This window comes from Engystomops pustulosus, chromosome 6 (genome assembly GCF_040894005.1).
Source record: "Engystomops pustulosus chromosome 6, aEngPut4.maternal, whole genome shotgun sequence".
NCBI classification, from domain to species: Eukaryota; Metazoa; Chordata; class Amphibia; order Anura; family Leptodactylidae; genus Engystomops; species Engystomops pustulosus.
In genome coordinates this window covers 149,947,960-149,953,285 of record NC_092416.1, presented here as the reverse complement: position 1 = coordinate 149,953,285, position 5,326 = coordinate 149,947,960, and the positions used below count along the sequence as shown (strand labels likewise).

The 5,326-nt window shown below is 41.0% G+C and overlaps 1 long non-coding RNA gene across 1 annotated transcript; it reads left to right on the top strand.

Annotated features, from left to right (window-relative positions):
* Window positions 1-287: 287 nt before the first annotated feature.
* Window positions 288-2,378, top strand: LOC140066127 (uncharacterized). The gene is made up of 2 exons (XR_011848123.1): window positions 288-398; window positions 1,974-2,378. It is a non-coding gene; the product is annotated as an uncharacterized lncRNA (long non-coding RNA).
* Window positions 2,379-5,326: the final 2,948 nt, after the last annotated feature.

Genomic DNA, 5,326 nt, shown 5'->3' with positions numbered 1-5,326 from the left:
GGCTCACAAGCGCCCAACCCTGCAGCCAGAGTCCATTCATATATTAATATAAATAATAATGTATATTATTTATATATATATATATATAATGAAAAGTTATACAATTTTCCAATATTCTTTCCATATCAATTCCTGGCTGTTTTCAGGATCTCTGTTTGCTGTAATTCAACAAGAAGATTCATTGTTTACTTTCTGTGGATAAAAATTAGTCCCTGGTCACGTGATGTCACACAGGTGCACAACTCATTAGTTTCACAACGAGTATTTTGAGCAGTGCATAATGACAAGCCTTGCACCTGTGTGACATCACATGACCATGGACAGATTTCTATCCACAGGAAGAAAACATTGAAGCTTCCTATTGAACGTCAGGAAGCAAAGATCTAGAAAACTTTGAGGTATTAATACAGAAAGTATATTGGAAAACTGTTTTCACTAAACAAACAATATCAATTTGTTGCCAAAGGTCAGCAACTGCTTTAATTCTTTGCCTACCTAGATAAAGGGGCCGTGTGCGCGCTTTTGACGGACTTTCAGATGTTTTCGGGTTTTTCACGGCTGTGACAGGTATATAACAGGTGTCTAAGCTGGGATTGTGTAACACGCGATCGGATTTTTGCGCAACTGCTTTGGCTTCCATGCAACAGAAATTAGGGGGCGTGCCATCGGACGATCAGACTGATTCAGGATTTCAAATTCTGTTTCAAACCCAAGCACTTACATGCACCACTAAAAAGAAGGAGAACTCTGTCGGACCTGAGTGGGGAAAAGACACATGCAGGATATCGGGCGCACGATCTTAGTGAATCGCAGCACAGTGCATTATACACGGACAATGCACTTTCAGGGAACTTTGTCAGACAGGTAAGAAAATGGGGCACTTTTACTTACCCGGTCTATTCGCATTCCAGCGGCGGCTTCTCCGACGAGCGTTCGGTCTTCCGGTGATTCATGAAGGTCCTGCGCCCAATGTCCACCAGGTGTCGCTGCTGCGCCGAGGTCCGCCGAGGTGCGGCGGAGTTCACTGATCTCTTCCTGGTGCATGTAAGTATGGCGCGTGCGACCAAATTTTTTTTTTTTTTAATACAGCGGTTTTTACGAATCCGTTGGATTTTCTGACGGCCCCGCCCCCGGATTTGCGCCGCATGCAACCCGGCGCGATTGCGCCAAAATTCGATCGTGTGCGCCAAAATCACGGCGTAATTTGTCGCTAAACGGAAAAAATACCAAAACCCGACGGAAAAACGCAAATCAACCGTTAATAAGTGTGCCCCAATGTGTCCCATTATATCACTTTATATGTCAACTCTGTCAGGAGTTAAAGCGTGAGTTAAAGGGGTATACAGACAAACAAAAAATTCTTAAATATACTCATGGTAACAAAATAACATATTCACAAAAATACAGCATTTCACAGATATAATTCCATCCTGTCTCCATCAGTCCTGGTCTATACTATTTTTATTGCCCTGGTTATCCCACCTCTTTTATATAGTATTATATTTATGCTGAATGGGATAAGAAACTGTAAGGCTGAGGTCACACAGTGCATACTGCGTCCGTTCTTGATGTGTTTTTAAACGCACTAAAAATGCCTGCGTTTTTGCATTTCTGAAAGTGTAAGCAGCCGTATTAACATTTTCACAGCTGCTTACACTTCCAGAAATGAAGAAAAATAGATTCACGTTTCTAGTGTGTTTAAAAACACACCAAGAACGGACCAAAAAAGCACCATGTGACCGCACACTAAGGAATTGGAGAATTTCTTATAAGCGTATACATGAATGGTGGGTTCAGACCAGCATATGGTGCATCATCTATGCATGTAAACTAGCCCTTAAATCCTATATAAACATAATGATGGAATATATGACGCGTCCCGTTGTCTGAATAAATTAGCATTCATTGAAATGATAAAAAATGATTTGCAGAAACCGTCTGGTGGCCGAAATAGCATTTTCTTTATTTTTCAGGTCCGATGTGCCGATCTCCTGCCTCAAATACTTTCCGTTCCATTTCCTCACTTCACCGCAACTATTAAAATGATAGAATATCGGGCGGCATATAAGGCACATTTTGAGCTCCTTGTAGCGGTTGAGCTATTAATGGCACTTGTAAATAACCCCGCACGTATCGGTGTCCTGCAATCTATGAGTAATTCCATTCTAATGGTTTTAACGCATCCTATCGTTCACATTAGGTCTGGTGATTGATTTAATTAATGAAGTGTTCCTACTGCCGTCTTTACAATATATTACGAGGCAGACGATGTGCATTAATATCTTCTATGCCGCTGTAAATATTCTTGATGAAAATGCCAATACGTTCTAGACCACCCACTACTCATCTCTGCATGTAAAAATAAACAATATATTTTATCACACCGCGCCCGCCTTTCCTTCCCGTCTCCTGCTGCGCTCTGTAGTATATCATTTTTTTTTTCTTAATATCTGACAACTGTGAAAAGAGAAAAAAAAAAAGATTTGGTTCTTAGGATTGTAATTGGTTGTTGGCTTCTATTTTATCTTTCAGAATTATTTGATAATGCAAATAGACAGTAATAAGTCATATGTACGGACATAAAATATCTACATAACTATATTTTCTATTCTATCAATTTAAATTTTTTTGTATGTACAGTATTTAATAGTCAGGGGTGAACCTAGACTTTCTGCTGCCTGAGGTGAGTTATTCAATATCACCCCCCTTTGCCCCATCCAGTAGTAATATATAAGGTTATTTTTTTAGGAGGGATGGTTAGGGTTGGAGTAACCTGATAATGGAGTTAGTACAAGATCAGTACAAGATAGAGGTGGATTATCTTTGGCGATCATCCTGCCAGATAGTCTGAATTTGCCTTCCTTCTTTCAACTGGTGGCCTCAAGCGGCTCTCTCAGAGTCAGAGCCCTCTCAAGGGTAGGTGAACCCTGTGCAGTGATCCATGGGTTCCAAATACCTTCAAATACAGGTAGTGTGTCTGTCCTGGTCACCTCTCTTCTCTCGAACAACATCAATAGGTTTACTAATTTTTACTGCACTAATGACAGATCCAGTGTTTTCCATTTTGCCGCTATATGGATTCTAGTTGCCAACGCTATAAACTGAGCCAACCGATGCACTTTATTTTTGACCCTTGCTGGTTTATCCCCTGGTTTAGGACAGTGGTCGCGAACCTATGGCACAGGTGCCAGAGGTGGCACTCAGAGCCTTTTCTGTTGGCAAACAGGCCATCACCCCGAACAGGACCAAATCCACTGAATCTTCCTGCAGTCCCAGGGGTATTCTCATCTGGGCAGTCACATTCATTTTCATTAATCTGCCATATATAAACATTTCTTCAATTAGATGTCATTAAAACATTTTTACCCGTGTGAAGATAATTTCTCATAAATGTAGTGATATGGTCCCTGAGAAACAAGACTGTGTCCTTGGATACGACCACCGCTGCTGGTGAGATTGCACAAAGACACAAAGGGGGTTTGTATATGATATGTCCAGGAGTTACTGCATGTCCCACAGCCGTCCTGTGGTAATGATTGCTGAATCCACATAGTCAGGCAGGACATAGTCAGCGCATGTCTGGCCACTGCTGCCAAAATGTGAGGTGGTCGTAGCCAAGAAAGCAATCTCGTTTCAAAGGGACAATATGACTACATTTATGAGAAATTGTCTTCATACAGGAACATTTTTTTAATAATATCCAATTGAAGAAATGTTTACATATGGCAGATGAATTAAATTAAATTTAAATGCCCAGATGGGAATACCCCTTTAAGTGATGCTTTTCTCAGTGCTATTATAAAGCGACATTTCATTGGCTGTTTGGAACAGCGGACAAAGTGAGAAGGGGTTGACAGAAGTGCATTATCTTTGTAGGTCCTACTGCTGGACCCACCATTCTTCCTGTACAGAGAGACCCTGGAGAGAAGCTACAATGATAATCTGAATTTGCCCTCCTGCTTTCAACTGGTGGCCTTAGGGGGCCGATACAATTGAAAGATGTGGAAAAACAGCTAGCAATAAGTTACTGCTTAAAATGCCATGTTGGCACTTCATGGTGAATAGGAGGATTTTGGTTGTAGTTTGGGCACTCGGGATCACCATCACTACCCTAGGAAAAGTACAGCAGGGGTTACGGGGTTACATTACCTAATACAGAGCAGATAAGGGTCTTAACATTGTTCCAGAGAGCGGCAACCCGGGGGCAATAATAACTTTTTTTGAGTAAAGTTTATTACATTTGATGTACAAGATAATTTTGCCTTGTGATCTAAGTTTGTCTGAAATTTCACAATGTGGTATAAACCCTACTATTCACTGTAACATCATGATACTTATGTGTGGTTTTAGTGACCTACTGGCTAATGTGATATGATGTTTACACGGGTACATTATGTCCTATATCTAATAAGATGATCAAGCGTCTTCCTCGCGTTGTATAGAGCATTTGCATTCCCTCCTAGGCTCTTGTATTCAGTAATGTATCCACACGAGCGCGTTACCCATATGTGACAGTGTGCATTACTCCTAAGCAGAAGAGTTACTCTCTTTATATTAGATTTTACATTGCTCCTGCTTTAGATGAATGTCTTGTATTATATATAGAAGCTTTTGTAGTGACTTAGCTGTGTCTCCAGTAGAGCTCAGGACTGCAGTATCCGCTCCTTCTGTATGACAGCTATTATAAATGTAGCGAGCTGTAATATCAGATGTAACCATTACGCATCCTAAATGAACCCCGGCGAGATTATACTTTAATCGGATATTTAAGTGCTGCGCCCATTTGCCATCTGTGGGAGGCCGAGAACTAAGAGGCTGGCATCTGGGCTTCCTAACGACATCAGTCTGAGAGCTGGCAGGTCCGTCGTGCTCTGCAAATTTTAATTCTCGGTGCTGAGGAGAGCTTCAAAGTTTCATCTTTTACAATCAGCCTACAAATATTTGCTTGTAATTAGCAGGAGACCGGGCCCTCTAAATAATGGATTCATTAACTTAGAGTAGGACATTTTTTTAGGTAAAAATCTCTCTAGGGATTTTCTTGGTTAATGGTGAAGACGAGAAACTACAAGTTACGGTATTTTCTTCAGAACAAACTGTAGATGTTTCATGGTAGAAAACTGAAAAACGCTTTTCGTTGCATTGTGGTCAAACACAGACATGGCAATTTTGTTGCACATTTTTGGAGTGGATCTCCTTTAATTATTCATATTCTGTATGCAGGGCCAGCTCTAGGTTTCAGTAGGCCCGAGGGCGACGAAACCTCAGTGGGCCCCTTTGCAGTGAACTCATGTGGCAGCATTAAAAATTCTGAAACTAAAACAGTCTC